At 42.3% G+C, this 10,275-nt stretch overlaps 1 pseudogene; it reads left to right on the plus strand.

Moving 5' to 3' along the window:
* Positions 1–8,937: 8,937 nt before the first annotated feature.
* On the plus strand, positions 8,938–9,007 carry LOC122108759 (annotated as a pseudogene).
* The last annotated feature ends 1,268 nt before the right edge of the window (positions 9,008–10,275 follow it).

Raw genomic sequence — 10,275 nt, forward strand, 5'->3', positions numbered from 1 at the left:
CCCCTAGAATCTGGACTCCTCCAGGAGGCCTTCCCACTTTGTAGGCATTCCCAAGAACTTGAAGTTAAACAGAACTTAAATCAGGGCATACGCGTAGATGGAATCACTGCACAGTGCACAAATGGCTCCAAAGGCTGATGTGGTGAAATGCCCAGTCCTGCTTCTCCACCTGGTTTTCTCACAGTGCTGATGGAGACCTATGACTACAACATATCCTCCTCATGAAAGAGGAAGACACACTGATGCTCCTCCTCCCAGTCTTTCCAAGAACGTCATCAGCATCCACTAGTCCATGAGCGGGAGCACAATGTTGAGCACTCAACCAAGAGGAAAGCAGTCACTAGGAGAGGATACGCACCAGGAGGAGAGCATTCACTCACCAGGAAAAGAGCACGCATGAGGAAAAGAGCACTCACCAGGGTAAGGAAGCCATTGTAACAATGGTTTATAGCATTCCCTGGCCTCCTACAATCACCCCAAATATGTCAGTATACCAGGATGAGATCTGGAGGACAGATAGCTGCCTCAATGACATAGGATGGGAACAAGCCCTACTTAAGCCAAAGTGTCTCCCTAGACATCACCCTTACCAGCCTATCCTTCTGGGCTGCTTATCTGAGCTATTCAGGGCTTTACAAGGCCTCTCTGTGCGCAGGTATCTACCAGAAACCTCACAGGGCACATACAGTTCACTTGCCTGTTCTGCTGCTACTGCATCTGTAGAGAACTTCTGGAACAGAAGTAGAAAGTCCTTCCACTGTCTAAGAAATGAAATTCAAGTCCTCATGTTGGAAAAGATGGTAGTTTTTATCACCAAGTCTTCCATGGCCAACATCTTTCTCAAAGGCAAAGAAGGTCAGAGCCAACCTCCCACACCCCATCAACTGTTGCAGACAACAGAGTTTTGCCTAAACTCTTCCCCTAAACCCCCTGTGAGCCCACAGGCACAATCTGCAGTTATTTGAGCCAGAACTGTCTGTTTCCAAAGAGAAATGAGGCATACGAGCATGCCACCAAGTCCATGTGAGAGCTGGCCTGCACCCAAGCACAGAACGAGCCATAAGAAGAGGTGATCAGCAGCCTGGTGGCACAACCCCCAAAGGAACACCCACAAAAAGTATGGCCTCTGCGAATCAGAAACAAGGCATGCAAAGACAGGACAAGGGCAGTGGTTAAACATGAACAATAGCCAGTCCACCACTCCTGACTTACAGCTACATATCCACGATCAACAAGCCTCACAAAAAGATGAAGATTAAGGAAATTCTAGAACACAGGGAAGACTTCAAGATTGAGGGATTGGAACACCGATATGTTCCAAATCCAACAATGATCAAAGCAAAGGAATCCCTGCTTCTGACTCACTGAATGGTATTAACACTTAAGTGGTATGACATCCTAAAAATGACCACAACAAAGAAAAAATTAACACAAATATCAATCTTTGCGAGAAAATTGATCTTTGTTATTGCTGTTGAAGTCAAAGGCAAATTTGCATGCCTAATTTATGGTTATGTGTTAGCAGAAATGGAAAAAGCCAATCTGGAGCATAATTCAAGCTCAAAGCAGGCTAAACAGAGGTAGAAGTAGAGAAGAAAGAAGAGAGCTAAGGTCAGATGTATAAGATCTTGCAGCCATTGTAGGATCTCATTATTCCTTCTGGCTATGTCTGATAAATTAATGAAAACAATCAGAAAGCAAAAGAAGGTAGGCTAATCAGCAAGCTTAGAGTAAAATACAAAGAATCTCGTCCTAAAATCTTCTTTCACAAAAATATTTCAAAAGATTTTAAAAATTGGACTCCTTTGAGTATGACAGCTTATCCCTGTAATCTGATGTCCTTGGAAGACACAGGTAGAAGGAAGGTGGAAGTGAGAACCCATCAGAAAAATAAAGCAAAAAGAGCCAAGGTGGGAGGTGAGGCTCAGAGTTTGAAGTGCCTGTATACCAAGAGCAATGCCCTGGGTTCAACCCCAGTACTGCCAAAAAATTTAAAATAAATGAGCCAGGCACCCCATAATCCAAGCACTTGGGAAGAAGAGGCAGGAGGACAGCTAGTCTAAAGTCCAGCCTAAAGCACACAGCAAGACCTGTTCTCAAGGTACTTAAGAGAAGAATGTTTGTTTACCTCTGAATTCCCCATTTAACAAGGGCTATAGCATCAGTTCCCTATACAAAACAGAAAGAAAAAAATGTGGTGGGAAGAGAGGATGGACACATGAATACATGTATGTGGTCAGAGGCAACTGAACTCTGCCACCCTACCCCCACTTCTAAGCCTAAATCCATTCAGTTGTCGAGACCGGATGAGAAGCAAATTTTCAGTCCTCCCCTCCTACATAATGTTGACACCTGCCTGGGATAACCCACCAAAACATAACACTGTGCATGTTCAAATTCTGGGAACCCAATGCCTTCAGTCTAGCAACAAGGTGCCAGGGCAGGCTGCACACCAACTTCATCAAATTACAGGCCTTGTGGCTGCTCCTGCCCACTGCCAACTACCCAAGGCATTTCCTCAACAACACACTGGTAGTTAGACACAGTGCCCCTCTAACATGGCAAAGAAATGAACCCAGTGTGGCAGTGACCTCAGGAGGAAAGTGAGTTGAAGGATGGCCTGGGCTTGATTGAGACACTGTCTCATTTCTCACAAAATAAAACAAAATGTCTTTTAGAGAAGACATCTACACATTGCCAGGAAGCCTGCCACCCACAGCCTGGCCACACCAGTAACCTCATGAATCTACCTACTAGAGAGAAGTTCCTAGTGGGCCACCCTGAGTCGCCAGGGAACCCCTTCAAGGTGGAGTGCACAGCTCAGAGTGGGGGAATTGCAAATGGCAGGGTGTCTGGGCAGACCAGGTCTAGGGGCAGAAGGCTGGATATGTTCTGGGTGAGGGGCCAAGAGCCACCTGGCTGAGGCTGGGAAAATCCCCAGGCGAGGGGCCAAAGGTCGGCCAGCCCGGGCAATAAGGAGATTAGGTGCCAAGGGCCACACAGGGTCTCAAGGCAACCTGGACAGAGGAGCTGGGGTCCACATAGGGTCTTGGGTCACCCAGGGCGAGTGGCCCAGGGCTGGAGGGCAGGATCTGCAAGCATATCTAGATGAGTGGCCAAGGCCAACAGGGGTCACTGGGCAGCTGTAATAGGGGCTGAGGGCTGGGCCGGGGTCTTAGGCAGCCGGGACAAGGGGACAGGGTTCCCAGGAAATCCATGAGGAGGGGCGCAGGGCCAGCAGGTCTCAGGAACAGCCATGCTACGTCCAACAGTCAGCCTTTTACTTTCCAGGACCAGTACTCTACTGCATGCACATGTTCTCTGTGTACAGCCCACTATGTGTCAATACTCCACTGTGTGCACATGTCATATTCTCCATGTACAGCCCATGGTGTGGAAATACTCCACTGCACATTCATGTGGTATTCTCTGTGTACAATCACCCGCCAAGAAGTCCTTAGGTTGCTTCTGGCTTCTTTGACTATGGTGAACAATGTTTTATGAACATAGGTGTGTCTGTCCCTACCTTCTTCTGTTGTTGCCATACACTTGGGAACTAGAGGTGTATACCACCTCCCCGCACCACCATTTGGGGACCAAGCCTCTGCTCTGTAAACCTCCGGGACACTCTAAGCACATCACCTCTTAGAATCTAGCACAATTAGTCCTTATCATTTTTGTCACTTTAATAAATTTGAAATCGATTTTGATCCACTTTTCCCTAATCACCAGTGTTGGGCATCTTCTCCTTGTACCTTTCATGATATCCACAGGGCCTTTTGTGACCCTGGATGCATTTTGACCAATTTTTACCATGTGTGTTATTGTTACCTTCAAATAGTTTTTACAGAAGAGTTTTGATTTAACGAGTCCATTTATGTGCACAGCGTATCTTGTACAAGCATTCTCCCTCCATCAGTTTCATTTCCTCCAACTATCCCAAACCCACCTATATCATTCAGTTTCCAAGTTCCATTTTCACATACATATATTGAGACTGATATGTACATCCTCCCACCATTCTTCTCTCTATTCACTTCCCCTACCATTAGCATACACATGCTCTAGTCAAGACACATTTCAGTTTCCTGATATTCATTTTTGTTAAACTATTAGCTTTTTGATGGGGTTATGCCATGGAATCTCACTCCAGCCTATACCATACTTTAGTCAGTTTGGTATGGCATACACACACCCACACCCACACCCACACACATATATTTATATATATGTTTATGCTCTAGATATATGTCATGCTAGCTTATACCATACTTTAGTCAGTTTTGTATGACCAGTATGTTTGTTTTAGGTATAAGATCCACATGTGTTCTATGCACTAGTGGCTCATGCCCATAATTCTAGTCACTTGGGAGACTGAGGACTGATTGTAGTTCAAAGCCAGTCAGGCAAGAAAATCTGTGATATTTTATCTCCAATAAACCACCCAAAAGCTAGGAATGGAGCTGTATCTCAAGTGGTAGAGGGCTATCCTTCAGTGAAAAAAATAAGGGACAGCACCCTGAATTCTAGACCCTGTACTGGCAACAAAAAAAAAAGTTTAAAAAGATTTACATATGAGAGGCGACATGAGCTCCTTATCTTTCTGAGCCTGGTTGCTTCACTTCAGATCCATCCATTGCCCAAAAACAACAAAAAATTCTTCTCTCCGTCTGTCTGTCTGTCTGTCTCTGTCTGTCTGTCTGTCTGTCTGTCTGTCTGTCTGTCTGTCTGTCTCTCTCTCTCTCTCTCTCTCTCTCTCTGTGTGTGTGTGTGTGTGTGTGTGTGTGTGTGTGTGTGTGTAATGGTCCCGGGACTTAACTCAAGGACTGGATACTATCCCTGAGCCTTTATGCTCAAGATTAGCATTCTACCACTTGACTCATCTCTGCTTCTGGCTTTTTAGTGGTTAATTGAAGAAAAGAGTCTCACTGAGTTTCCTGCCCAGGCTCCCTTTGAATCACAAGCAGCATCAGATCTCAGCCTTCTGACTAGCTAGTATTACAGATGTGAGCACCAGAACCCAGAAGAAGTATATATGATGTTACTTTTTCTTTTTCTTTTTTTTTTTACAGGAGTCTAAAGTTCCCTGAGTCTCATAAAAAAAGGCTTTATGTTTAGACTCTTGACCATTGTTGGAACTTTTAAGACTTTGGAGAGTCTTAAGGTTTTGCCTTTTGAGAGGAACATTATCCTGAAGGTCCAGGGGCAGAATGTTATACCCTTAAAATGAAATATCCCCCAGCAGCTCATATTTTCAAGACATACTGCCCAACTAATGCTGCTATTTTGTGAGAGTATGGAAAATTTGGGAGGGTGCACTGTCTGAAGGAAGTAGGTTAAGGCGGGGGGGGGGGGGTTGAAGGTTATACAGGGTCTCCAGTTCCCTCTCCTTTCTCTGCTTCCTGGCCTTCGTGATGTGGGCTGCTCTACTCTACCCCATCCTAACCATGATGAACTAACAGCTCTAATACCATGAGCCAAAACAGACAATTCCTTCCTTTGTTCCTGCGAAGTATTTGGATATAACTACGCAAAAATGACCAATGCAAGTACCTCAGCAATACATGATGATTGGGCTTCCAAAAGATGGTACTGACAGATCCAAATGCTGACTTTGTTTTTTTACTCTAGCTCAAAGCTTCTCAAGTTTTACAGAGCACAGGAATTTCTTAAGGATGTTATAAAGTATAAATTCATATTTAACAGCTCTAAGGTAGGCCTGAAGTTCTGCTGGTCAACAAATCATCCTTGGAGGAGAAAGGTATTAGCTTACTTCTGAACTCAAATTTGAGATAGAAGTAGAATGGCAGCCATATTTCAGCATCTTAGACAACCCAGCTTTATCATGGAGCTGGTATAGTTTTCAGATATCAAAACAATATTTTGGAGGATCTAAGTATCTTGTCTGTCCCCACTAGCTCCTTTATATAATTTGGATTACTGATAGAATTATGTATCTATACAGAAGTCTGCTTCGAAGGTGTTTCTGAAAACCAGTGCCTCCAGCTAACAACATTGTTTGTTCCTTGCTTACATAGTCCTTCTTCCTCCTTCTCCTTCTTCTCCTCTTCCTCCTCCTGCTCTAGCCTCTTCTCCTCTTCCTCCTCCTCCTCCTCTTCCTCCTTCATTTTTATTTTTATTTTTTGGTTGGTTGTGGGGCTTTACCTTTTTTTTCAAGGTGGTGTTCTAACACTTGAATCATACTTATTTTTGTTTTTTTTTTTTTTAATGGTTAATTGGAGATAAGAGATTCATGGTCTTGTCTGCACAAGCTGCCTTCAAACTGTAATCCTCAGATCTCAGTCTCCTAAGTAGCTAGGATTACAGGCTTGAACACTGGTTCCCACTATTACTGTAAATAGGTATTTAAGAAGAGATTGCCCTACTAAAACCCCAACTTTTAGCTCAGTGCTTATCACTAAAGCACCAGGTTAGGAGAGCAGACTCAGGACACTCTCCCTGGACTGACAGCCCTAGCTCTTCCTCTTAGAACATTCATGCCACAGAACATGGGGAAATGAAGGCATGCATGTCATTAAGGAGATATATGGATTACACAAGCAGGTCACAAAGACAACTGGCACTTAGTAGGCACTGTATAAGATTCAGCTGCAATAACCAGTAAAAATAAACAGTATCACATCCACTTGATCTTGTGATATATCTTCTTTGTCATATATTAATTTGTTGATTTTTTTATGTTCTTTTTGCCTGTCCTTGTGCTTCAACTCAGGATCTGGGTGCTGTCTCTGAGCTTTTGTACTCAAGACTAGTGCTCTACCACTTGAGCCACAACACCATTTTTGGCTTTTTGTGGTTAATCGGAGGTAAGAATCTCATGGCCATTCCTGCATGGGCTAGCTTTGAACCTTAAACCGCAGATCTCAGCCTCCTTTGTAACTAGGATTACAGGAATGTGTCACAGGCACCTAACCCTTTATATAATTTTGACACATTAAAAAATATTTGCCTTGAGCAAAGACACACAAACAAGAAATTATTCATCCAGACAATAAATAATTACAGAAAGAAAGGTGACTTTCAAGGCACTGAAGCTGCTCTTTCTTGGCTTCATCAAGATGTAATCGAAAGGAGTAACTACTGAGAGTTGAACTTTCAATTGAATTAAATTTAAGTCTATCTGAAGATTATGGCATCCAGGGTTGAATGTAGGGCCTGGGCACTGTCCCTAAGCTTTTCAGCATAAGACTTGAGAAATGGTTCCCCTTGGGGCATTTTTGGTGGTTGATTGGAAATGAGAGTCTCAGAGACTTTCTGCCATGGGCTGGCTTTGAACTACAATCCTTAGATCTCAGCCTCCTGAATAGCCATGACTATAGGCATGAGCCACTGGTACTTGGCACTTTTACATTATATTTAATGAAACTCTTGAAACTCAAAGCATTTTACATTTTGTGTACAGTTTAGCTTCACTGTAACATCCATTGGTGGTAATAACCACTGGGATATGTATATAATATTACCAAAATATTTTCTACATTATGGGGATGTGTGTATTTACTTATTATCATTACTACAGATCATTTTCACATCTTGAGTTATTTGATGTTTGCAAAATTAATCACATCAAGCAGTATTTTCAATAACTCATGCTAATGCAGTCTGATTGTATTTCATGAATGTATTTAAGATTGCAACCTCTTAGCAGAAAAATGATCAGTAAAATATGTGAGACCTCTTATTATAAGGTCTACAGTAAATTCAGAAACAAGTGACCAGATAATATCAGCAAGAGACAACTTATCTCCATTTCAGCAATCCTAAAGCTGTTCTTAATCCTAAAACAAATAGCATTGGTTTACTTACAGTTATTATGGTCCTTTGTGATTTGGAAATTAAGATGCAATGCTCATAGGACAAGCCCTAAGAACTTGTATGCTAACCTTGCTGGAAGGAGAATAGGAATAAATGGGGAAGTGGTCTGAATCCAGAAGTCCAATGGGAAGACAATAGCCTCTTCTCTTAAGTGGATGGTTTTATGGTGGTGTAGTGGCAGCTTAAAGGTACCAGAGACAACATTGGCTTACCACTGTGCTTCACAATGTATGGTCTCTTGTATAGGTATTAATGTTGTTGAAGAAAGAATTTTCAGGTTGGTATGTAACTCAGTGGCAAAGTGATTGTCTAGCAAGCACAATGTACTTGGTTCAATTACAACTACCAAAAAAGAACAGACCAAAAAAAGAATCTTCTGTTGGCACTGGTAGTTCACACCTGTGGTTCTACCTCCTTAGGAGGCTGAGATCTGAGGAACAAGGTTTGAATCATGAGGCTATTATCTCCAATCAACCAGCAAAAAGCTAATAGTAGAGGTATAGATTGAGTGGTAGAATGTAAAACTTAACAAAAAATGCCAAGCAAGAATGAGAGGACCTGAGTTCAAGCCTCAGTTCCAGCACAATTAAAAAAAAAATCTTCAGAATCAGGGCACTGGTGGCACACACCTGTAATACTAGCTACTCAGAAGGCGGACATCTGAGGATCGAGATTTGAAGTAGGCTGGTCAGAAAAGTCCCTGTGAGATTCTTATCTCCAATTAGACCCTAAAAACTGGAAGTGGAGTTGTGGCTCAAGTGGTAGAACACTAACCTTGAGCACAAAGAGGCCCAGGGACAGTGCTAAGGCTCTATGATCAAGCCCCAAAACAGAAACAAAAACAAATCTTCAGAAAATTTAAGATGACTCTATCTCTATTAAGCCTGACTGAAAAGTATGTGATTGATGATGAATGACACTAATAACATTTAATAATAATACTTCTGATGAGGATTTATTCTGTGATGGCACTGTGCTGATCACTGTATATAAATGATCTCATTCCAAATTCAAAGTAGCCCTTGAAGGTAGGGACTGTGATGTCTCCATTTTACAGATGAGAAAAGAAGGCCCAGAAATATGTGTCCAAAATCAAAGAGTGTGCTCACTTCGGCAGCACATATACTAAAAATGGAACGATACAGAGAAGATTAGCATGGCCCCTGCACAAACTCACAGAGTTAATGGGTGGCAGGATCAGGGCTTAAATGTTGATCTGGGTACAAAGTAAATTTTCTCCTTAAGTTGTGGTAAAAATATTTATTATTTTTCACAATGTGAAAATGTGTAAGTCAGTGACATTTAGCAATTCACAATTTTGTGTTACTATTGCATGATTTCTGGAGTATTTTTATTTCCCCTAAAGAAGACCTATTAAGGAGTAATTCTCCAACATTATATTGCCCCTAACTCCTGGTAGCACTAATTTACTCTGTCCCTACAGATTTGCCTATTCTACAGATATTTTATATCAGTGGAATCATACAATAAATGGCCTTTTATCTCTGCCTTCTTTTAGTTAGGACAGTGTTTGCAAAGTTAGCTTATATCACTGCATGCATCAAAACCTTTTATCCAACCAGGACGCAGTGGCTCACTCCTGTAATCTTACTCAGAAGGCTGAGATCTGAAGAACACAGTTCAAAGCCAGCTGGGGCAGGAAAGTCTATGAGATTCTTATCTCCAATTAACCACCCGAAACCAGGAGTGCCAGTATGGCTCATTCTGGTAGAGCACTAATCTTGAGGGTAAAAAGCTCAGGGCAGCACTCAGGCCCTGCATTCAAGCCCCACAACAACAAAAAGCAAGCAAGCAAGCAAACAAACAAATAAACCGAAAAATACCTTCTGGCCATATAATTTTTTTCCACTATATTTTAGTGTTAAGTTTATTTAGTGACAAGAAGGGAGGTAGGGAGTTTCCCAAGTGAGTTAAGTTGGAAGTTCGATACAATTCAGGATGTAGGTTTTCTCCATATTTATAGTTGCAATAAAGGGTTAGTTAGAGAGAAGAGTTTTTCCCAGACTTGTCTGCCCAGGCTGGTTTTGAACCATGATACTGACATCTCAGTCTTCTCAGTAGTTAGGATGCTAGGCATACCACCTTACTCAGCTTCAATTTCTTTTTAGGTGTAAGAAAAGATTACCCTGAATTTTCCCCTCCAATCTGCTCTGCCAGATGTTCAAGGCAACCTATTCTTCAGCAGTTGCTGGCAAAGGAATGGAAATACAATGAATGATGTAAGATTAATGAAGGTTGAGGCTAGAAGGAGCCCCTTTTCCCCTGTGTCCTACAGTCACCTGATGCCTGAACAAAATCCAAAATGTAAGGGAAAGTGATGGCTGTAAGATGGGGCAGCCACCAGTTGAGTGGGCAAGATTTCCTGTAGGAAACCCCTCTATCTCTGAGGTCCAGGCCTTAACTGGATATCTGAAATGA

The sequence above is a fragment of the Dipodomys spectabilis genome, unplaced genomic scaffold (genome assembly GCF_019054845.1).
Source record: "Dipodomys spectabilis isolate Male_0828 unplaced genomic scaffold, ASM1905484v1 ptg000065l, whole genome shotgun sequence".
Lineage (NCBI taxonomy): Eukaryota > Metazoa > Chordata > Mammalia > Rodentia > Heteromyidae > Dipodomys > Dipodomys spectabilis.